Raw genomic sequence first — 26,113 nt, forward strand, 5'->3', positions numbered from 1 at the left:
TAAAAATAAATAAATAAATAATCATCTCGAACGTATATGTGTATTAAATTATCACATTGTATAATTAAAATCATCTTGTACAACCTAAATTTATAAAATTTTGTCAGTCATACTTCAATAAAGCTGAAAAATAAATAATAGAAAATAAATGTTAGCACGAGATGTAGAAAAGGCTAATAATAATAAATTAAAGAAAAAATAACAGCAATTCTACAGTCTCTTTCAGTAAACAGAAAAGGAACACTTCTTAATTAATGAGATCAACATTGCCTTGATATAAAAACTATAAATGGCAATACTAGAAAACTACAAACCAATATTCCTCAAGAATATGCATGCAGAAAAATCATTAAGAAACTTAGTAAAACAAATTCAACTACATATATATATGTATATATACATGTATATATATGTGTCATATGCCACAACCAGTTAAGGTTTACCCTTGGAATTTAAGGCTGGGTTACTTTTGAAAATTATCAACATAAGGAAGAAAATCACATGATCATATTATTTGATGCAGAAAAATAACTGGAGAAAATTCAGCACCCATTCATGTAAAAACTCTTAGCAAACTAGAAGGAAACTTCCTAAATCTGATAAAGGCATCTAAAATAATCTACAGCTAACATGATACTTAATGGTGAAAATCTAAATGCTTTATCCCTATGATAGAGAAGAATCCACTCTCACCATTCATATTCAATTATCCTGAAGGACATATTCAGTACCCTAAGGCCAAAAAAAGAAGTAAATGACATACAGATTAGAAAGGAAGAAATAAAACTGTTCCTATTCTCAGAATACACTGTCTACATAGAAAATTTCATAGAATCTGCAGAAAATTTATAGGAAAACTCCTACAACTAATAAGTAGGTTAGATCAGTTCACAGAATGCGTGACTGTCACACAGGGAAAAAATATTTCTCCACACTAGCAATAAACACTGGGGAATCAAAATTAAAACATCGACACCAATTATCATAGCATTAACAAATAAAATACTTACATATAAATTTAGCAAAATTTGTAAGAATCTGTATTCTTCTACGTACCTCAAAATGCTGATAAAAAAATCAAAGAAAACCTAAACAATTGGAGAGACATACAATGTTCACAGATAGCAATTCTCAACATAGTAAAAATGTCGATTTTCCTAAAACTAATAATCTAGACTGAATGCAATACCAATCGGAATCAAAATCCCAACAAGATTCTAAATTCATATGGCAATGCAAAGAAATTAACCAAAACCATTTTGCAAAAGAATGAAGTTGAAGGATGCGTTAGTTTATTCCAGCTACCGTAATAAAATAGCACAGATGGGGTGACAGAAAAGGTATGTATTTCTCACAGTTCTAGAGGCTGGGAAGTCCAAGATCAAGGTGCTGACCAATGCAGTTCTGGGTGAGAGCTCTCTTCCTGGATTGCAGATCGTTGCCTTCACGGCCTTTATTTGGAGCATGGGCAATTCATGTGTCCTCATCTTATAAGGTCACCGGCCCTGAAGACCCCATCCTGATAACCTCATTTAACTTTTATTGTCTCCTTACTGGCTCTATCTCCAAGTAGATTCACACTGGGGGTTGGGACTTCTACACATGATTTTGGGGAGGGACAAAACTATTCAGTCCATAACAGGGGGATTATAGCAATTAAGAAGGAATACACTATTGATATGGACAACTTGGATGAATCTCGAAGGCATTATGCTGCACGAAAGAAGTTAATCTCTAAAGGTCATGTATTGTATGATTCCATTTATATGACTTTCTCAGAAAGACAAATTTGAAATGATGGAGAGCAGATCAGTAGTTGCCAGGGTTTAAGGGTAGGGGAGGGTATGACCTCAAAGGAATAACATGAAGAAATAGGTTGGAGTGATGGAAATGTTCTATATTCTGATTGTGGTGATAGTTACATGAATCAATCTCTTAGTGTTAAACTCATAGAATACTGAGCCAAAAAAATTTTTTTAATTTAATTTTATTCTAAGTAAAAATAAATAAATAAATAAGGAAGCATACAACTGGTAAGAGATGAATCTCCATCACTCTCTGAGTTTCAACCTGTGCATTTTTATATTATCTCTACAGAAGTATGAAGTGGTACAGAAGTCTGTAGACACCCCACATTAACCTGCTAAAGCATTTTGATGGAGATCACATGATTAACCCACTCCTTACCCCCCAACCACATGTCTGTAGGGGAACATTCTAGATGCCTGGAGCTCTCGGAAGTCTGGAGGGAGAACATTCATGGGTACTAAAGCTAGTCTTCTGCTTGACACCAATGACTGAGAAATCCCCCTGCAGCAATGCTTTCAAACATTTTATTTAGTGATTTTTATATGCATTTATATCTTTGGCCTTGTTTAACATTTTTCACTGAGTTCCCTTTTCCTTTCAAGAAGCAGAAGCCAAAAAAAACAAAAAATGAGTTACAGGAGTCTCAGCAAGAAGTCTCCTGAGACACCGCCGTCTGCTGGAAAATTCTCCTCAAGAGTTTACAAGACAAATATAAATATATACTGGAAGAAGTTTTCAGTGACCTTTAAACTGTTTGCATTTCAGGAAGATTCCAAAAGGAGTTTCTGTCCCTGGCAGGTTCTTGGGTTTCTGGGCTTAAATTAAAAAAATCTAAACCAGATCACACTTCAGGCTAAATGTCCCAGACACAGCATCACCAAAGGACCTGGGCAGCAAAGAACCTACTGGGTTTTTGGAAATGTGTTCACTATTTTTTCTATGTGGTTCATTTAATCCCAACAGCTTTGGGGACAGGGATTGTTATTCTCATCATACAGAGGAGGAAATGGAATCCCAGATTACAAAATTCAAGGCTACAGACCCTGTAAGAGTCTCATTTTCCTTGTGGGTATAAAGGATTTGTATTACCTATTTCCCAATGTAGTTGCAGATTTAACATGAAGTCAAGAACATAGTAGGTGCTCAATAAATGACAAATGTTATTACATGTGGGTAAGAAAAATCCAAATCCAAGTTCTATAGACTCAGAAGAGCAGGTGTTTTCTGTTCACCATGCAGTCTCCTCTGGGGTCCAGCCAGGCAGACCTCCTCTTCTGTCCTTTGTTCTATGACCAGAGGCACCAGAGACTGCTTTCCCAGCCTCTTTTCCTAAGGTCCCTTCTCCCAAGCTGTGAGTTGAGTGGGCCCCTCTCATCAGAGTTCCTCTTCCTTTCTGCCTGCAAAGACAAGGGACTCTTCTTTTTCAGGACTCTGCTGTCATTCACTTTGATGACAAGCTAGTGGTGACAAAAATGGCCAAGATGAAGTGTCAGCCAAGTGTGCGGTATCCTATACGGCCCTTGTGAGCTGTGATCAGGCACATCTGTCTTCTGTTCCTAGAACCTTTGAACAGAAGGTGACTGCAGTGAATATGCTTCTTCAGTCTTTATTCTGCCAGGTCCATGTGACATCCCCATCAAAATTTCTCAGGGGGGCTTCAGACAGGGCAGGGGAGGTCCATTTCTTGACAATGGCTCCTCCTTCCATCAAGATCAGTTCAGATGGAGTCTCTCCGTGTTCATCTTCTCCAGAGAGCTTTTGTATTTATGACAGTCTAGATGAGGGGACTCACTACCTCGTACCTCTGAACCACTCATGTCTGGGTACTTTGTCCATACCTATAAACACAATGACGTACCATTCAGTTACATTAAATGGGAGAACAAACCCTTTGACATCGTAAAATTCTTCACCTTAGCCTTCTTGTTTTATGTTCTGTGAGTTTCTTCCCTTCTGGTTTTAAATATCATTTTTGAAACTATATTTTAAAAAATAGAGGAAGCAAAAGAAGCAGGGAAATAATTACCTATAAACCCTCACTCAGAGATAAGCTAAGGACTGTTAATATTTTGAGTATTTCTTCCTGATATATTTTCGCTCTTATCTCTCTCTGTGTAGGTGAGACCATAGTGTGTCGGTGTGTGTGTGTGTGTGTGTGTGTGTGTGTGTCTGCATGTGTGTCTATGTGTTTCTGTCTCTGTGTGTGTATGTGTATGTGTGTATGTGTGTGTGCCTGTGTGTGTGTCAATGTGTGTCTGTGTGTATATCTCTGCGTGTGTGTGTGTGTATACCCTTCAGTGTCCTGCTTTCCTCAGCCAGCTTACACCATGAATATTTTTCCTTATCATAAAAGACAAGGAAAGACTGAGAAACTTCTACTTGGAAGAGATTAAGGAAAAATAACAGCTTTATGCAAAGTGGGATTCTGGATAGGATCCTGGAACAGAATACATTCATTCTTGGGAAAACAAGTGGAATTCAATTAAACTCTAGTTTGGAAACATTAACTTCCTGGATTTGATCACAATTTGTTAACTGTGCCATCATTACATAATACTTTAATATTTGGGACGCTGGTTGGCAGGTATGTGGTAGCTCTCTGCACTCTCTTTGCAACTTCTCTGTAAGACTCAAACTAGTCCCAAATAGAAAGCTTTAAAATTTTCTCATGATATAACAACATATTTATCACAGATATAGTTTGTATCTATTTTTTCAAGTGCTGCATGAAAATATGCTGGGCCACTTCAGTTATGAGGGCATTCTTACAACTTCCACAATTTTGAGAACATTCTCAAGAAAGCCCCAGAATGAAATTACTGGGTCAAAGGAATAAATGAATAAGTACCCCCAAAATAATTATCTTACTTTCATCAGAATTATCCTTTCTATAACAACTGCACCTGAAATTCTCAGGTTCAACTTTCAAAGTCCAATGACAGCCTTCTTCTACTGTTTCGGGAAATACAATTACTAAACTAACTTTAGGTTTAAAGTTCCATCCAGTCCTCAAAGTACTACCATTGTTGGAAAGGTACCAAGGATTCTCAGTTTCTAGGTGGTGTCGGGTTTATTTTAATGGAGGCTTCATCTCAGGTTTATTTGTTCTACAACAACAATTTTTTTTAAAAAATGTGTTCCTATCTCTGAACTCACTTCAGGAATGAAAGATTCCACTCTGCTGAAACGTTCCAGTTTGGTGATAGCCCGAGCCTTCAGGCCTATCCCAGCCACAATAAATCCCACATCTTGTGGGAAAATGTGTCATTTGCATGGCATTTGCCCTTTGAGAGTATGTGTGTGTGTTTCTCGTGCCAAAGACATTTGAGAGTGTAATAGAGGCTGTTCTGTGTGAGGCAACGAGCTGGTGGCTGAGTGATGTTCTTCCATTGCTTGTGGAAACTTCCAGGCTGGGGACTGCCTCAGTTTCTCCCCTGATCTCGGTAAAAGAAAGCATCCCTTTTATTTGAAGTGCCCATGTCGAAGCTGCATGAAACGCTGGGTCCTTCGTCTAATTGAAAACGCACTTTCTTTGCATCATGTGCATAATTATGCACCATAACGATCTCTCACATTCACGTAAGATTTCAGGCTGGACAAACCCGCACACCAGTTATGTCATTTAGCCTTAACCTCTTCCTCCCTGTTGCCCCCCCTTCCACTGCCCAATCTCCCCCCGGAACACATCATCGAGAAGCATGGAGTCTTTGCCTTTTTTCAGGGATTGAGGAGATGGAAGCTTACAGAGGGTAAATGAGGTAAATGACACGCCAGGTTTATAGAAAATACCTCCTAGAGCAACACTTGTACAAAACAGATTGTGGGATGAGTATTTTGTTTTTAGAAACACGACTCAGATTCCCTCAGACCGTGCCTTGCTCATAGCAGACCATCAGATGCAAGCCCAGCTCTTGCACAGGGATTTCTAGGATCTCTCAGTTTAGAAGAATCTCTCCTTTTCCCCTCTCCCTCGATATTTCCCACACTCTCATGGAGACCTGCCTCAGTGTGCATTGCCATCTGCCTTTATAGGAATCACTTTGAAGATGCCCCTGGTTCTCTTGCAAACTGTGAGCACCATGAAGGCAGTGCCCAAGCCTGACTCTTCTCTGCACCTTTGGCCCACGTACCAGTACTAGTGTCTCTTCTGGGCTGGCGTGATGTCCACTAGTGGGTGTGGAAAGGCACTGATCATAGTGAGAGATTTAAGGATGGAAAAGATTGAGAGCTGGAAGGGAAATTAATATGTATTGATCCCTGTTGTTTGCCAGGCTGTAGCCCCAGCACTTTACAGCTATTCTCCATTAATTTCTGACTTAAATATTATCACCCACAGCTTCAAGAAGAAGCAAATCCCACTCAGAGAGATTAGGCCATTTCTCCAAGGTCATCTAACTAGTAAGGGGCAGCACCAAGATTTGAACTTAGAGTAGGCAATTCCATGGTACTCTTTGTACTAAAAGACAACCCTGAGTGAGCCAGTAGTGTTAGGAGGAATTTAGTTCCTTAAGATCAAGAACTAATCTCATTTATATGTATCACATGAATGTAATACAGCTAGTACCTGAAAAAAAAATGAGGATGGGAAATTTTCTACGTGTATTTTATACATTCAAGGAACATTGGGGTCTATTTTCATTGGCTTTCTACACATTATTTTTCAAACTGAGAACAGCTGGCTATATTCCACTTGGGTATAAATGGATGTCTAAATTGCAAAGGTGCCCAGAGCTCAGACTTACTTAACTTTCAGCTTAGGTATCCACCCTGTGTTGCACAATCGTCAAATGGGATATGATGCAATTTTTTTTTAAACAGACTTTGCAAAACAAGTGTTGAGTAACTCGAATCTCTCTTTATCCTTGTGTGCGCCTAGCAACCTTGCAGGTCTGTTTGACAGAAAAAATTTGCCCTTGGACAGCAGTTCAGCAAGAGCCTCAAAGGCTCGGAAAAGCAAGAGGCTTCGAAGTGTTGCAATCAGTCGGCCTGGCTGAGATTAACCTGGAGGAAAGTGAGGGAAGTGCTCTGGCTCCACTGAGCCCTTCCCCTTCCTGTGGACACAGCACTGACAGAGGCAAAAGCCAAATGCACGGACACACTTCAGTGTTTACACAGTGGACTGCAGGGTCTGCCGCAGAGGTTGAAAATTGTCTAACACGTTCTTTTCTGTTGAAAAATGATGCGACATTACAGAAAATTTTGAAAAAGAGAAAAATTAATCATGTCTCATTTTATCACCCCAATAGAAGTGTTTTCATTCATATTTTACACCGTGGGACAGAATAAAGGAAGCGTACCACCTACGGAGAATTATTGGGTTAGAAACTGGACTCAGTGATGTATATTTATAATCAAATTTTGTCTGACAAAAATCCTCCAAGGTCTGTCAAAAGATTTTCTCCCATTTTACAGATACAAATATAAACTAAGGAAATTTCTGTAACTGAATAAAGTTCCCTGAGCAAACCGTGAATCTGGGATTCAACTCCAGTTTTGTATGACCACAAAGCTAATGGCTTATTCTACATCATTGTCAAGCAACCTTATATCTTTCTCATTTATCGTTATATCTAAGCAAGTTATTTTACTAACCATGTCTAAATTAATATTTTAATATATGTAATCTAAATATCAATAGATATGTGATCGTTTACTTTAGAACATTAAGTTTTATAGCCGGTACAAATCTCGGGTTACAAAAAATTTGTTTCCGAGAAGTGTAGCTTTATTTTCTAGAAACAGGCTTGATTTCCATTTCAAGCCCCCATTTTGCTAGGTAGTAAGAGCTAAATCTCATCACTGAGAGACTTCCATACCTGAACTGTGGCAGATTCCTGAGTGCTGTTTGTGGTCATGTTCTTAACCAAAGCCGTGTAGCCCTTAGATTTTACTCTCTGTCTGCTTTAACATCCCCTGGGACACCCTGATTCCCATTCAGTTCCTAGTTTCTTTCCTTAAAGGTCACTCCCGCATCCTTATCTACCCAGCTGCAAAGCCTCTTCAGGTCTGGCTTGATTCAGCTGCTGCTTAACTGAATGAATTGCTTATCAATACCTTCACGCTCGGGCTTTCCATGGCCTTGCTTCCTCCCCAGTTGGGATCCTCTTTACAATGGATTTGCTGTACTTCCAAATGAGGCTCTCAGGTAGGCCACAGGCTATGAAGTCAGTAGCAGGCACTTGTAAATACTGGGATGAATCTTGGGATGTGTCAGGGCAAGAGAGGACACTGGAAGCGCAGCCATCTCACAGGTGACCAGTGAGTGGGTGACATTTGCATTAGTCATGGTTCTCCAAAGGAGCAGAACCAATAGGAGACACACACACACACACACACACACACACACACACACACACACACACACATATTGAATATATGGGGAGAGAGAGAGAGAGATTTTAAGTAATTGGCTCACAAGATTATGGAGGTTTGGAGAGTTCAATATCTGATGGGAGAGGCCAGCAGGCTGGAAGCGGGAAAGAGTTGCAATCCAAATCCAAAGGCAGTCTGCTATAGGACCAGAAAATACCAATGTTGCAGATGAAAAACTAAGTCAGTCTGCTGGAGAATTCTCTCTTGCTCCAGGAAGCCATACTTCTGTTCTATCAGACCCTCCACTGATTGAGTGTGACCCACCCACATCACGGAGGGCAATCTGCTTTACTTAAAGCCCGCAGATATAAACATAAATCTCACCCAAAAACATCTTCACAGAAATATCCAGAGTAATGTTTGACCACATATCTGGGCACTGTGACAGGCAAGGTGACACAAAATTAACTGTCACAATATTCTTTGCATGAGCACACGCTATAAATACACACAGCAAAAAGAACAATACTTCTTCAGTGCTTCTCTTCAGGTTAGTTTAAGCCATGTTCTCAACTTTTTATAGTTGCTCTGAGAGAGGGCCCTTTCTGAAAAGTAAAAAACAACCTATATTTACAACACATGAATTAATTTATTTAGAAATATTTATTGTTCCAGGCACCGTGTTCGTCTCTGCAGATTCATGGGTGAATAAAACACCGTTCTTTGTCCCAAGGAATTGAGTTTTATGGATAACTAAACCAGAAGTTGTTAAACACTCCAATAATTGCTAAAACTGCAATAATCAAGAGCGCTAAGGGACCCTATTATTTTGGTATTCCATCGGTTTTCATATTGGTGCTACGCCACTGGCTGCACCAAGGGATATGAGAAGAAACAGCCGTAAGAACTGTGCCACCGTGTTGATGGAGTGGAGGATGCTGTACAGGATGACATCTACAGCATCCTGTGGTACCCCCTTTATGAAGACCTAGGACGAGAAGCAACTTGAGCTCAGAAAATAAAATAGTTGTGCTTCCCCTTAGCAACGGGTTAGCTTTTACCTTAAGAACACAGTTAATTCTATACGTGATTATGTATGTAGTTTTTCTTTGCTTTGGCTACGAAGGAGGAAAAATCAAAAGTTGGGGACCACCTCTGGCAGTCCTTCAGGACCACGCCACATCCATTGTGCATACTGACTATACGCCAACATTCTTTCTTTCTCCCTCTCTCTCTCTCTTTCTCTCCTCCTACTGCCATTTTTCCTTCAGTAGATTTTTAAAAATCTTACTGTATTTAATGCTTTGCTGTCAGCCAACTCAAACGCATTTTGGAAAGATATAGGAAACTGGGTCGATGGAAGTGCAGATGGACGGATGGATGGTGAGACAGATTTTCCTTTGAGGGAGTGATGGGAAATGTCACTGGAGCAATGGCACAGCCAAACTGGATAGAAGAAGATGAGTGTTTGTTGGGAGTGAAGGAGGACAGTTTCCACTTGGGGGTAGGTCGGGCAGAGAGATGGGGGAGTCTGGATTCTACTAATCTTTGGTGAAAAAAGCTAATTAAATAAGTGACTTAGTAATCACATCATCTGGTTAATGCACTTCAGAACGCTTCCCAGATACTTTGGTCATTATGTTGATGGAAAGCTTTTTGAACAGAAAAAAAAAAAAAAAGCCATCTCCCTATATGCTCATCCTGTAATTATCCATTTCTTGCCTGCCTCTTGCTGTTTTTGATAAGAACCATTAGGATAATAATGACAGACTCGACTCATGTATTAATAATTCTGTCGATGTACACTTCTTCATGTCTCTGTGAAAGACTGAAATCTGTTAACCTTTTAAATGCCCTCCGTCACAGGCTGTGTCAGACCTTTATTAATGGCCTGCTTCAGCTGCCCAAACTCCAGCTCGCTGCAAATGTGTGTGATGTGCAGAAACAAAGCCTTTTCATTTTGCTCATGGTCATTTCCCTTTTTAGGAACTTGAAATGAAATACTGTGTTTATCCTGTATAGCCTAAGAATGGACGTCAGCTGCACAGCCTGAAATAGACATGGTTTTGCTGCCCTAAATATTTGATTCTTGAGTCAAGTTATTATAATTGCTAGACATCCTTCTTTAAATATAGGACAGTCAGTGGACCTGCACATTTGAAATAAACATCACGTTCAGAGGTAGCACTGTTTCTATTTGATTTTTTCATAATATCCTTGGTCTTGGTGAGTGCGGTAAAACGCAATATTTGATTTGTCTAAGGACGTGCAGCTTTAGAGAGACATCATCAAGAGGTCTTTGGGATATGAGAAGGTGTTTCTTGTAGTTAAGGGGTGTAGTTAAGACAGAACAGAAATGTCAACATGCCCTTTTATAAAACCATTTTTCATCAGCCATTGCCCCAACTTGATGGCTGCTGTTTCACTGATAAGTGGTTTCAGATTAAACAGTGGAGACAAATACATTTACTGCAGACAAAAGCACATAGGAGGAGACCTAACTGCCTTTGAATTGTTTGATAACTTATCTTCTACAGCCAGGGCATCCAACTAAAGTTGCAAGGCTGCCCTGACATCTGCAGAAACAGCCTTGGGATAAAAATATTTTCAAGTGGTCCTGCTTGGTACAGTCTCAAGTTAGAGAAATAAAAGATAAATAAGGGACTCCAAGTTCATGTGTACATTTGGGGTGTGCTTATGTATGTGAAATGTTTCCGTTGTTCATCCTTCTGATACTTGTAATATCAGGTCCAACCTGCCTTTACACAATGGCGTTTAGATTCCATTGTTAATTTGGAAAGGAACTTGATATAGTGTAGTTCCTTGAAATGAAACTTAAGGAGGACCCATAAGTATGATTTATTTGAAGAAGTCAGAGTGAAGGGAGTTTTCTAATGGCTGTTTTGAAGATAATGGAGAAAATTTTTAGAATACATAAAATCTATCTATCATCTATCTATCTATGTATCTGGAGAACAAAACAAGCAGAAGTGACTATGATTGATGTGTTATATCAACTTATATCCAGGACACCTAGTTTTTCTCCATCAGTAATTAACATAGTTAACAAATATTTATTGAACACTTACTATACATATCTAGGGCTTGGCAAGTTGCTAGAAAAATAAAACAGGCACTTTCTGCCTAAGTTTGCACAAACAGGTACAGAGAAGATTGACACTTCATGAGACAGTCTCCTCGATGAGAGGGAATAGCAGATCACTAAATGCTCAGAGAATAGGTACCCCCCCCCCACCCCCCGACCTCCGCCTCCCCTGCCACCTACCCCCAGCCTGAGTCGGAGAGAAAAAAATAGCGAGGATGCTTCCTGGAGAGGCTGCCTTTGTTTGTTTCTCTGTTTTGACTATTCCTTTGTGTTTGGGGATTACAAAGGCAGAGCCGTGAATTAACCAGACTTCTCAGTTCCTGGCTTAGGATCGACATGTGTATATATGTAAAGATCCATTCTTATTTTCATCTGTGTAGTTATTTTTCTATTTAGTTATTTATTTTCCTCTCTCGCCATTCCTCACTCCCGTTTCTCCTACCCCCCACCATCAGCCACAGCCTAGTCTGGTTTCTGTCTGTCTCTGCGTGTCTTCATACGCTACGTGCATTGTTGTTTTGTAGGCATGCATTTTAATTTCTGCAGGTGACATTATTTTTTATATCTCATTCTATTCTAACTTCTCTCGCCGTGCACTCTATTGTTCATATCCCTCCTTCCTGACGTGCGTCTGCTACATCTAACTGCCTCCTAACTATCCCTCTCCACCTACTTGCCACCCTAATGCTGGACCCACAGGTGATCGCCAGCACCCTTCCACCACGTGTGAATGTCTTTGTGAGGTGGACTGCTAAAGCATCTCGGATGCTGGCATTTTTTACTTAAAAACAAATGAGTCAGTATTTTCTAACACATGCATTGTGGATAATACCAAGATGTAAAACGTCATCCTTTTCCTCTATGAATTGACTCTAGAGTTGGGGGGGAGAAGGATGTGTGATTAAAATACTTTAATAAAATAAACACTCTGCTAAAAGTAGACAAAGTAAAATAAATAACTGTGATAAAAATCAAAGCAGTAGATCAAAGATTCCAAGATATAAAAGAAGGCCCTTGTCAAGAACCTACCATGGGCTAGATTTTTTGCTAATTTCCCATGCACTGAACAACCTTCCTGGTAATGATGGGAGAAGGAGGGAGACTTCTCAGGGCAAAAACTAAAAAGTTAGGCTTCCCTGGTGGTGCAGTGGTTGAGAGTCCTCCTGCCGATGCAGGGGACACGGGTTCGTGCCCCGGTCCGGGAAGATCTCACATGCTGTGGAGCAGCTGGGCCCGTGAGCCATGGCCGCTGAGCCTGCGCATCTGGAGCCTGTGCTCTGCAACGGGAGAGGCCACAGCAGTGAGAGGCCCGCGTACCACAAAAAAAAAAAAAAAAGCAACTAAAATCTTTATTTGGAAAATGCAAGATTTATTCAGGAAAGACAGCACTTCTTCAAGCATAGCTAGGGGCGGAAAGAGCATTATATTCAGAGCAAATCAAAGAATAAAGGATTGTTGTTCAAAACATGCAGGACATTTGGGGGAATAGGAATTATTAGGTCCACTTGAGGGAGGCATGGAAGGCATAAGAACGGTGGATAATTTTCAGAAAATCACAGCATGTAACACCATTTAATGTTGTTTTAAATTATGAATAGAGATGGTTTCCTATTAACTAAGCCAATAAATATCTGTTGAACCATTAATATATGCCATGCAATCTTCTAAAATCTGGGATTCTAGAGATGAAAGAGACACGGTCAGGTCATTATCCTCGTGGAATTTACATTCTAGTGGATGAAAGTAGGTGATAAATAAGTAAAAAATGAGCAGACAAATAAGCAAACCAAATAAGAAAATGTTTGATAATATGTACCCACTCTCATGATATCATTGCATCAGAAAAACTGCCCCCTCTGGGTCGACAAAATCAAGAAGAAAAGTACCCCTCCCTCTGTGATGAGCGGCTTGTCCTCAGTAGCTCCTTTTACTAATAGGAAGATGTCGGTCCTCTAGCACTCAGGAAGAATCTGTGGATTCAGCTCCCTCCTTCCTGCCGGAGCCATCGGTAATGTCCGGACCACACAGCTCCAAGGCAGCCCTGGACGTGGAGGAAACATGTCAAAAAGAGACAGTGGTGGCAGGTGGATACATTAGCATGATCTGGTGGGCTCACTGAACTGGTGATATCTGTCCTGAGATCTCAGGGATGATCATTCCAGGCAGCGGTACTAACAAGAGCTCCAACACAGGGCTTACAAAACAGAAAGGCCAGTGAGTGAGGAGAGAGGAATAGAGGAGATGGAGAGATAACGGTGGCCCAATTATACAAGCCATGCTATGGAGTTTGCATTTTGCTCCAAGATTTTATTTTAAATGGTATGTACATGCTGTGTGTCTATTTTTTTGGTTGAAATTAAGAGTAATTTAATTAAAGAATGAGGTTTATAAGAATCTTTAGAATATCCTGGTTTCTATGTAAGATATAATACATTTAGATTATGAAATCCTGATTTATGGAATCAAGATCCTAGAAAGCTATAATTGAAAGGAATCTCATATATCATTTAATTCAAACTATGTAAATGGGAAAAAAATGAGATGATAAAGGATCTTTTTAAAAAAACAGACCCAAACAGAGAATTATATTATAACACTAAAAGAGTTGGTTTTGGAAGCTATGCCCAGAAGCAAAATAAGAAGACAATTAGAATAAAAACATATCCTCTCTAGATACATTGTCAAGTAGCAAGTTCCAAAACTCAAGAGTAAAACAAATGTCATTACTTAGTCTTTCTACACCTGAACTTACTAAGCATAGCAAACCCCCATTCTACCAGGAAATGGAAATAATCTAGGTCTATTTAGTGGCTCGCCTACCCTTTTCCTGGGCCTCTTTCTAAGTCCTAGGGCACATAAGGTGGCCGTCCTAAGCCACTGATAGTGCTGGGACAGGGGTGGATGGTGAGTCCCATCTTCCTTGTCACTGGTCATTGCCTTCTCTCCACACTGGCGTACATGGCCATGCCCTTGTCCTCACCTGGTGAGGACCCTGAAGTCTGCCGATTCTTGGATCCTGTCTGAAACACTTTCAGGCCCATGGGAAAGATTTTGTATTTTCCCAGGATACTCTGGGTAAGTGGATTCTGTAAAACTTGGATTCTGTAAAACTAACCTAGTACTTTCTGCCTCATTATCTTGGTGTGATATTCTTTCTCACACCATCTCCTCCCCAGGAAAAACCATAGCTTAGCCCTCTTCCTGGCCTCAGGCACTGCTCTTCTACTGTCAGTTCTCAGTCCTATTTTCTAGAAGATTCTTCATCTACCCTCTCCTTGGTAACCACCAAGTTCTCTGACCTCACTCGTATGTTATGTTCCTTCCCTTCTCTCCAGGTCAGGCAGCTTCTCTCTACTTATCGGCTGGGAATGACAAGTTATGTCTGATCAAATCAGATATTATTCTAAATCTTTTCTATTATCATTTGGTCACCTAGATCTGTCACCTCTTCTCTGCATTCTGCTGTGACATAACTGGCTGCCTGAATAAGGGAGCTAAAATAGGTAAATAAGACATATTCCTAAAATAACCCCATAATATTCAATAATATAACAAAATGTTTCTCCATCACATATGACTTATCAAAATAAAACAGTGTAACTTAAAGCCACATACCATGTGTTGTTCAACCGTGCTGCAACTCAATGTAACCTAATATGTCTTAAAAGTTTTGTAATTTTGTTCTTTAAATATAAATTGCTCCTTTCACATGCACATACATGTTAGTATGTAAAATACTGGATAATGTATGTATGTTTCTCTAAAAAATGATATAAATATGGATCTGACACACTCATACACAAAACACCCCACACGCACACCAGTGTAGCTAAGACCCTATGACATGCTGTGGCTGTTAACCTAAGCCACACAATGGAGGGGATCCCTTTTCTACAGGACAGGCCTCCGGCTCTTCAAAAAACATACATGACTGAGTCCTTCATCCTGCGTAACATTTCAGCTATGTGTCAGATCATGAGGATCAAGGACTTGTGGAATACTCAAATAAATGTCACTTTCACTGAGTCACATCTACAGAAAGGCTGACAAAATTACCTGATCCTCACTTCTGACTCCAGAAAGTTAATGGACCCAGATCATTTTTTCCAAATGGTCAAACATTTTCCATTCATTCATTTTGATGAGTCACGAAATATTAAGTTGAGCACATTCTCCATAACCAGGAACTATATTAGTCACCGAGAATATTGAGATGAAAAAGCCACAGACCAGCTGAGGAGACAGACAGGGAACTAGATCATTAAACCCATTGTAAATGTCTACAGTAGAGGTAAGTCCATGATATTGTGGATTGAAAGAGAGTGATTTTTGTCTGCCATGGAAAGTTCAGGAAGACTCAGAGAAAGGCTCATATTTGAATGGGTCTTTAAAGGATGAGTAAGAATAGGCTAAGATCAAACAAGGGGGAAATCTAGCTCAGGCTTTCCTTTTTTATGACATGGACCTCTTCTTCAACAGGCTAGTAAAAACTATAAATTCCATCACAGATTAGTGATTTTTAAGTTTTAAAATATGATATGATATTTAAAAAATTTTTTATTGAAGTGTATATAGTTGATTTACAATGCTGTGCCCATCTCTGCTGTGCAGCAAAGTGACTCAGTTGTACACATACAGACATTCTTTGCTTATATTCTTTTCTATTATGGTTTATCACAGGATATTGAATATAGTGTCCTGTGCTATACAGCACAACCTTGTTGTTTATCCATCCTATACAGAATAGTTTACATCTGCTAATCCCACACTGGCAGTCCTTCCCTCCCCCACCCCCCTCCCCCTTGGCAATCACAAGTCTGCTCTCTATGTCCGAGTCTGTTTCTGTTTTGTAGATAGGTTCATTTGTGCCATATTTTATTTTATTTTTTTAACTTTTTATTTTATATTGGAGTATAGTTGATTAACAATGTGGTGATAGTTTCATGTGTACAGCAAAGTAATTCAGTTATACGTATACAAGTATCTATCCTTTTTCAAATTCTTTTCCCATTTAGGTTGTTACATAATACTGAGCAGAGTTCCCTGTGCTATACAGCAGGTCCTTGTTGGTTATCCATTTTAAATATAGCAGTGCGTACCTGTCAATCCCAACCTCCCTAACTATCCCTTCCCCCCACCCTTGGATATGATATTTAAATGCATAAAACCAAATACACAGACTTATAAAGAGAACCAATTATAGTTTTAAAATATTATATTGAAATAGAATTTTAAAATATTTTTAAAATTGTAATGTATTGCCTCTTTCTTAATGAATTACTAGATCTTTTTAAACACAATACTCTAGCAGTGGTATAATAACTACCATACTTTCAAAATAGTGGTTAACATAAAAAATATTTCAGGCTATCCTCAACACCTGTAATGTGATAGGGAAAAAAAACCTATGCTCTCTGTTAGTGACAAAATCACAAGTTATTGCTGACACTATTGCTGTGCTAATTTATTAGGCTAAATTCCTAATACAAGGAAATGATAAATTTCAATGGTGTGAGTGAAAAATTTCTTATCCAAGTTCACAAGCTCTATAGATCCATGGGAAATCCATGAACACCTGATCAAAAATCCTTGTGCTAGAAAGACTGACTTGTATGTGCAAGTACAATATAAGGCAGCTTGAAGCAAAACGACAGGACTAGGGAGGGGATGAGAGTTTGGTCTGATTAAAGCTTTGTGTGAAATGAATGAAAATTCATCCAGGTTATGAAGTCTTATATGAAGGTTCAATGATTTTGACTTTACCTTTTTGACATGGAAAGCCTTCAAAAAAATTTTTGAGCAGGAAAGTGACAAGGTCATACATAGGTTCTGGAGGTTAAATCTGATAATCAAAGTAGGAGATATGTTATACAATTTTTGGCTCTTCTTAAAAAATATTTTTGTTTGAGGTTACATAACACAAAAGAAAATTTATTTCATTTCTAAGTGTTCTTAAATCCATTGTGTTTCTATATGTAATAAAGAAGTCACAATAATGAAGATAAGATGACATTCTAGCAGGGTCCATTTTGACATTTAGATAACCAAAATCTTAGCAATTCTTGTAGAAACTTAAGTAATCTAAAAATATCTGAGGAATACTTCCAGCTGTCTGTCAATAATTTCCTTGAACTCCCTTCTCCTCTCCCTCTGTTGGGAAATATAAGGGTATAAAGGCTAAGGGGCTCAGGATTGAAAGACCCACAGCAGATATTCCAAGTTCATTGGAAAGAGCAATGTCCCCTAATATTGTTAGGTTTTGGAAATATCTAAAAATGAGGGCCTACATACCCTCTACCTAGATTTAAAAGTTATAAACCAAGCTAAAAATTTGTTCAGTAAAAATAACATTTCTTTGACATCAAACTTCCTGCCTTGAGAAAAGCTCACCATGGCCTGGAAGGCTAAGGAGAACCATCAACACCACAGCCCAGCCTCCTTCTCTCCCTCCACCATGTATCCCCCTAGCCCACATGACCTGAATACACTCTCCTCCAAGTCAACTCTTGACCATCCCTCGTGTCAAAGGATGTGCACACCAGTGGCACAATCAACCTGTAGCCACGTGGACCCAAAGAAGAAGTCTATGCTAGTTCTAGAAGGGGGTTCTGGGCAACTTGGGGAAGGAATTGAATGATCTTTGGCCCTTTGAGAATGGGTGGATGGTGGAGTAAAGACTCCTTGCTCACTGGGGAAGGTTGTGGGTAAATTGGTTGGAGTCCTGGACAAGGACTCTCTTGTCCAGGATGGAGTTCAGAACTGCTTATATGAAGGTGTGAGCTTTACATATGGGCCTCATTTGACTGACAGATGGGGAAAATTGATATAATTATGGTGACTACACTGATGTAGTAACTGCTTAATCACTAATAGCTAATCACTAATTTGCTCTTCCCATAAACCTATTCATCTATTATTATATATTTAATTTGATATGTGATCCAATAGCCCTAGAAAAGTGAAATGGCTTACCAAGAATATACAGCTATAAAACCCTAGATCCAAGATTCAACCAAAAATGTATTTAAAAGTCAGTGCTCTTACCCATTATCCTAAGCTGTTAAGACCCAAATGGGATACAATACTTCAAATTTTATTATTAATTTACTGTCAAAGTCTAGACAGACTGTTTTGAATGTTCTTAAAGAACAGTAACTCTTCATAACTTTCAAATAATTTGTGGATTTGATTTCTGACAACAGTAAAAGTCATTCAATTCCTAGCAGGCTTTATTAATATGGAAGGTCAAAGTCACTCATGCCATCTTATCGACTGCCTATCATGTGGCCGGTAACTTATTTTATAATATTACCTTTCTTCCCAACTCACAAATGGGCAACTGAGGTAACTGCCCAGTGAAACACAATCAGGAAAGGACAGAGACCCAAGTGTTTCAAATATCAAGTCCATTTCTTTTTCCATTAAACTACAATGTCTCCTAAGTTGAATCAAGCTGAAAGACGAATAGATGATTCATGTTCTATGGGGTTACAGTGAAGCTCTTCTTGTCCACTGATACCATGCGTAGTAGAAAATTAAATTGGATAAGGAGTGTGAAATCGGAAAATGTCAGCGAATATTGTTTGTTTAATGAATCAATTATATTGAATCAAGTGCTACATATCAGATATGTTCTCTGGCATAATCTCTCTGCATCCCCAGAGAAATTCATTTATTTAGAGATACTTTTATTCATTACAAATACAGTCTCTGCATATTATGTCACAAATCAGCCTGTGTGTGTGTGTGTGTAGGGGTGTGTGTGTGTGTGTGTGTGTTGACATCCTCCATTGAGCACTAACTCATCTTTCAAAGCTCACACCTCTTATTATCTCTTGCCCAACTTTCCTGGTCTATCAAGTTCAAATTAATGGCTCCCTTTGTACCTTTATTGTTTCCTTCAGAAACATCGATGACAGCAGTTCTAACAAATGTTGGAATTATTTGTTTTGAGGATTGTCTCTCTCACTAGACTCAGAGGCACTTGAAGACAGTAACTATGTCATTTAAGCTCTGTGTTCTCATTCTCCAGCATAGCAACCAACACAGGGAAAACAATCAAGTATTTTTAAAACATAACTTTCAATCCAATTTATTTTAAAATAGCCTTGTTTTGTGGATCTCATTATTATTATGAATTAAAATCAGATCCCAAATATACAGCGCTCTTTGCTGAGTCTCTATTGTGTGTCGGCACAACATTTTCTCAACCTCTGCTGGTTTTAATATGGCAATTTTTGATTATTTCCTCTCTCCCCGGTCAATGTTAACCTTCTGATTTGTGACAAATGTACACGTGTGTGCGTATATGTGTGCACGTATGTGTACATGTGTGTGTGTTCATGCATGTGTGTGGGAGGGTATGGTGTGTGCACACACAGGTATGCATGTGTGTGCCCATGCTCTCAATATGGAAGCGAGGAGGTCTATGGGCTGGAGGAACCACATACTTGCCCAGTTGGTCCTCATTTTCCTCCCTTTTCCTCTTAGCCACCACACAAGCACCTAGAAAGCGTGTCAGTCAGCCCTGCTGAGCTGAGGACATGGCAAATGTCTGTGCCGTTGAGGACCTGCCCATGTTCTTGCCAATGAGGCAGTTGTTCATGACTTTGATACATAGCCTTGAGATTGTGATTGCCTCCTTTCTGTTTATGGATCTGCTCCCTGATCTTCCTGTGATGATGTTGGGCACAGCCATTCTTTCTCCATCCATGTAGAGCTGAATCCTTGAGTCCGATAAGTTTCTGAACAGGCTGGATCCACAAGGGCAAAGAGTTCAGGGATGGAAACATCTGAGGTATGGAGATAGCTAATCTTTAAACCACTCTATGTGTCAGCCCTTAGCCGGATATTGTGGAGGGTCATGAATTAGACAAGATCCCTGCCCTCTAAAGTCTAGTTGGGGAGAGAGATGCAGAGGCAGAGTCTTTCAGTTCCCCTCGGTGGATGCAGGGATGGAGCCATGCACAGGAGATGAGAGCCGTCAGCAATGCGCTCCATCTACAGCCCTGGAGAAGATCAACTCGTGGAACTGACACCTGAGCTGAGTATTGAAAGTTAAGAAAAAGCCCTTTCTGGTGAAAGAGGGGAAAAGAGGGCGAGTGAGAGAATAAATGTGAAGACAAAGAAAGTAACATGAAACTGTGTGATGTGTATCATTGGGACCATGGACAGTTTGGTGCTAATAGTAGGAGGTGGGAGGGTTCTCAGTGTTCTCTCTGCTACACTGTAATAAGAACTTCAACAATGATAAAGGTTCATGTGTCTCCCACATTTTATATTGGCAGCAGTCATCGTGTTGGCCGCAGCAGCTGTGACTTGGGTCTGTGTATCTTCTTTATTTGGAGATCTGGGCTAATGAAGCAGCTCCTGCATCTAACATGCTCTTCTCATGGCAGAGGGTGATGAGGGATGTTAGAACCATGCATGACTCCTAAAGCTTCTGCTCAGACACAAAGGAAACATTGTTTCCTCTCATAATCCGTTAACCAGACTGTGTCACCTGACCAGGGCTGACATAAAGAAAGACAGGAATTCTCTTCCAACAGGAATCTCATGGCAAAGGATGGGGATGTGCAGTCAACTTAAAAGAAAGGCAGGAAGTGCCAGGGAACAATAACACAGTATTCAGAGTCTGGTCCATCTTAGACAGAAGGAGATGATTTTCCCTTGAAGGGTGCTCCCATGAACAAAGGTTGGGACAAAACCAAAGGCAATCTCCTAGGCTCCTGGGACTCTATTTTAGCCTGCTTGGGTTGTCATAATGAAATCCCATAGCCTGGGTGGCTTAAACAACAGGAATTTATTTTCTCACCATTCTCAAGGTGGCTGGAAGTTCCATATCCAGGTTCCAACCTGCTGGGCTTCTGGTGAGGAACATCTTTCCAGCTTGAAGACAACCATGTTCTTGCCAGGTCCTCAAGTGGCCTTTCCTTGGTGTTGCACATGGAGATAGGGTGAGAGCCAGCTATCTGGTGTCTCTTCTTATAGGACATATAGGGCACTAGTCCTATTGGATCAGGGTCCCATTCTTATGACTTCAGCCAACCTTATTCACTTCCTTAGAGACCCCATCTCCAAATACAGCCACACTGGGGGTTAAGACTGCAGAAATATGAGTTTAAGGGAGGAATATAAACATTTAGTCCATAACAGATCCCCTCTCTGAAAATCACACCAGTAGCTCCAGCCTTAGATGGTGGCCAGATCTAGGAGTAAAGGGGCCATACCTCCCATGCCCCATTGACAACACTGAGAACATGGAGACAGCCCCTGGTCTCAGCTTCTGGTGGCCTTCAGGTCAGCACTCACATCTCCAGCATTATGAACCACTAGTAATTCCTTGTCTGCAGTATTTTCGCAAACATCTAACCTTTGCTTACGTCATTCCGGTTTTCTGAAATGTCCTTTCTATCCTTTATAGTTATGACTTATCTTGCTATTTTCGCTCGTGTTTTAATGTAAAAAAATAATCTATTGTTTAAAACCCAGTCAAATGTTCCTCTCTTCCATCTACCTTTTCCTATTACTCTCATTGCCTATTTCACTCGATCTGCAAATTCCTTGGGGTCACTTTGCTAACTATTTGGTAATTCTTTACATACTTGAGTTTCTTCTCTTTCTTAAATGTTAAAGTCATATCTCTACATCCCAAACTATAGCATGGGTCAATGAAAAAAAAGAATGCATGAATGAATGACATAATTGAGGGAGTTTATCCCATCCTCCTCCAGGGAAATTTGCATGCTTCATTTTACTGTTCCTTCCTTCTTTGAAAAATCTCAAACTGTGCCAGTAGTAGGCTTTGAGACATGACTTGGAGGAAGAAAGAAGAGGAAGAAGGTGAAAAGGAAGAGAAAATATCCCAAATGCCTGAGCTCCCAGCCTATGGCTTATTCATTACTGTCACATCCATCCCACTGCCGCCCTCTGAGCCTCAACCCTTCTGCTGTCTCTGAGCCATCAAAGAGTTCCTTACAGCCGGCAATCTAATTACCCAGGCTGGAGGACCATGGAGGACCAGGGCAGGCTCACTTCAGCTCGTTAAAGGCTCCTGTCTCCTGCTTGGGAAATTGCTCTCCCCCGTTTACCAGAGCTGTTTGCATTTTGCAGCTCCCAGGGGATAGAGGGCCGTGCTGGTTGAATTTCTGGGTAAGCCATTTGGCCCAGAGCCTCCATAAAACTTTGGCCCCAGCCTTCCTGATGGGCTTTCCTTGTTAAACCCGGAGACAGGGGCCTGCTGTTGGGTCTGCAGAGGCCTAGGCGAGACGGACTGAAGGGTCCAAGACTGCGAGAGAAGTGAGGGTGGTAGGGCACAGTGGAGGCTGCTGAGGAAAGGAACTGGGGCTGCAATGAAGGCAGAGATGTGCAGATCAGAACTCTGATTTCCAACTACAACATGAGCCCACTTCATGAGAGTCCACAGTACATTTCCTAAGCGGAGTGCTTAGGAAAGCTCACCGTGGACAGCTCCATCCCACCTGGAGCTTGAACCCAAACCCAGCTGTGCATTTGACACTATCATTTGGTTGATGGTCTATGCAATACTTGAAGGGTCTTCTTGCAGTTTAATAGTAACTGCAAGGCACCATGTGCTCCTAGTTTGCAGAGATATGAAGCTGTGGTTGATCTTAAGTTCCTGTGTCCGTCCCACAGTGAGGGTAAACAAACCGAAACCCTGGAGTTTGGAGCAGAGGAAGATGAATTGCAAGGGCCAAGCAAGGAGAATGGGCAGCTCATGATCAAAAAGCCCCAACTCCCCCATAGTTTGGGGGGAAGAGTTTTTTTTTTTAATAGGCAAAATTTGGGGGGAGGGCTGCAGGGATTGTGACTTTCTTCTGATTGGTCAGTGAGGAGGTAACAGGGTGGTGGTCTGGGAATCTCAAACACCAGCCTTCTGGTTCCATCCAGTCTGCAGTTCATGTGCTTGGGCTTAGCCTGAAGTTACCATCCCCCACCCAGTGGGGCTCTTTGTTCCTGTAGAAGAACTCTGAGATCTATATCAGATTTTTCTGCGCATCCCCACAGGAGGAGCCAGAACACTGTCCCATCCCTGCACTACCGTGTCTTGATGCCTTTCCTTCATTTCTGCATTCCTTCACTCTAATCAGGAACTATCTGAATATGCTCTTTGGAACTCAGGGAAGGTTCAGGAGACTGAAAGCCTTTTTCCTACAAACAAGAAACAGGGGACACAGAAAGGCTTTTGTACCCAGGAAGGCTCCACAGGGTCCTAGACAGTTTCAAAGGGATAAGATATCAGTTATAATGTCATTTCAGCATTGTTGTAAGACAGTCTCTATCCAGGTTCTAACAGCTGCAGTGAACTTTCTAAAGCTGCTGAAGCCTGTCTACTATGTGAGAGCCTTCCAACAGCTCTGTGCTATTTTAGGTAAAGCTTGGATGCCTTAGCTTAGAGTCTGAGGCCCTCTGAGAGCTGATCCGTGCCTCCCTCTCAGCCTTCACCACTCCGTCTTTCTTGCTGCAAGGAAGAGGATGGGGTCTCCCTGAATCTTCCCATTTAGGGGACTTCATGGTGCTGAAGGAGAGTGTGTTAGGGACCAGGTATGTGTAGATTCAGATGTAGGCCAGGAACCAGGAGCTGAGGACAGGGGGTGGGAAGGCAAATCATTCTAATAAGGAAGCAGGGGGACAGAAAATATTCTGTCAACTCTATGCCACATTCAAATAAGATCTGATGCACATGCTTTTTCGAGGGGAAACACTTAGAAGGAAAAACAGGTGTATTTTTCCTCTGAGACAACGTGCCATGGAAGGAACAGCAATATGAAATAGTAAGATTACCCTTAACTTTACTTGAGGGGAATGCATCAGAGCAAAAAGGGACCAGGAAGAATGCAAGCCCCTCCCGCAGGCTCCCAAGAACCTTTTGGCTTCCATTGCATAGGGAATGGCGTGTGTTCGCTTTCCTTTGAAACTCTAAAGGCCAAGGTGGCTCAACTGAGGGGCTGCCCCAAGTCACACAGCTTTCAAGTGGCAGCTCCGGAAGGATGACCTCTCCTGAGATGTCACTCATTCTTCCCAAGCCGGGGTCCCTTGCCAAGTCACTGTACTAGTCAGTGGGCACAGAAAGTGCACATCCCTTTGGCATATAGTGCCCTTAATAGGGTGCGGCGAGAGTTTATGTGTTTTGCACCCAGATGTGCCTGGCTTCCAACACAAGCTCCCCAACACTTGTGAATGACATCATCCCAGGCAGGTTGCTTAGACTCTATGAACTGTAGTTCTTTGAATGTAAAATGGAAGCAACAACACCTCTCTTGACGGGTGGCTGAAGGATCAGAGATTATAGATGTGAGGCGACTGGTACCATACCGGCTCCTGGTAGATGCTAAGTCATTGGGAGCCTGAGCTATATATGCTGGATGCATAAATTACTGAATGAGTAATAAGTGGGTGATCCCTGAGGGCCCTCTCAGTCTAATGTGCTATATTCACTATCGTGACGTATTCCTTGGAGTAGTTAAAAGTGAGGTTTCTAAAATGTGCTCCATGGAACCCAGTATCTGGGCAGGAGGTAAGCAAAATGACTTTCAGTATAACTTTTCCTCTCTGATTTCTGGATGCTGTGTTTGATCACCAATCCCCACTCCCCGGGGCTGTGTTTGCTGCTGGAATCTAGGATGAAGTCACACTGCGTTCGAGGTGAATGTAATTACGGGTCTTCTAAAAGTCCCGACAGGTAGCTTTCTGAAGCCATTATAAAAGAGCAGAACTGCCTAAGGGTCCCTGCTCTGTCCCTAAAGTACCATTTCTCTAGTGTTCTCCCATTTAGTGCATTTGAAACACAGCTGATTTCACTGTCTACACCTATTACTTGCTAGCACTTAAAATAATGAAAAGATGAATAAGTGGTGTTGTGTCTACCTCTGTAAATAACAACAGCTATCACTTCCTGAGCTCTCCTGTAACCCATGGACTTTGTTCCATGTTTCACATGCAGTAGCTCCAGTTCTCACACTCGCCTTGTTGGGTGAGTATAACAGCTCCGAGAGGTGAGATCACTTCTTAGTGTTATTCAGTGAGTGCCTCTTAGAGCCAAAATTCAAACACAGTTTATTCTGGCTTCAAAGCCCACATCTTTTCTAGTACACTGCACTATCCCTCAAATATACCAAGGTAATAAAAACGAATTGGATAACTATGATAAAATATGGTCACGGGGCATCCCAACTCCAGATCTGAATGTGACTTGGTGAGTGAATGGGGCCACAGCATTTGAGGAGGGAAGTGGTTCCCCTCGGAAGCTGCACATCACAGTTGTGTTGTTACTGTTGTTTGTTTGTTTCTCATAGTCTGAGTTCCACCTTAGCCTTACTGGATCAGAATCTTCAGGGACTGAGTCCTGAAATCTGTATTTTTATATAGCTTCCAATGTGGCTCTGATGCAGTCTTTCCAAGGAAAGCCACAGAAAGCCACTCTTTGGTTAAAAACCATACTGCATCTCTAAGATCTGGGAGCTCTTATGTTCTGCACACTTATGATTTTTTCATTTTCATTTTAAATGTACATCTTTTCAAAACTGAAGTATAGTTGATTTACAATGTTGTGTTAGTTTCTGGTGTACAGATACAGTTATACATATATATATATATATATATATATATATATTCTTTCTCATATTCTTTTCCATTATGGTTTATTACAGGATATTGAATATAGTCCCTGTGCTATACAGTAGGACCTTGTTGTTCATCTATTTTACATACAGTAGTTTGTATCTGTTAATCCTAGACTCCTAATTTATCCCCCCCTTTCCCCTTTGGTAACCATAAATTTGTTTTTTAAATAAATGTACATCCTAATATGGGGAAGTTAAAGCAAAAGCAAAAATGGCTCATTAGGTCCCCTCTAAGTTATATTAT

This window comes from Monodon monoceros, unplaced genomic scaffold (assembly GCF_005190385.1).
Source record: "Monodon monoceros isolate NGI ecotype Baffin Bay Population unplaced genomic scaffold, NGI_Narwhal_1 Super_Scaffold_19, whole genome shotgun sequence".
Classification (NCBI taxonomy): Eukaryota; Metazoa; Chordata; class Mammalia; order Artiodactyla; family Monodontidae; genus Monodon; species Monodon monoceros.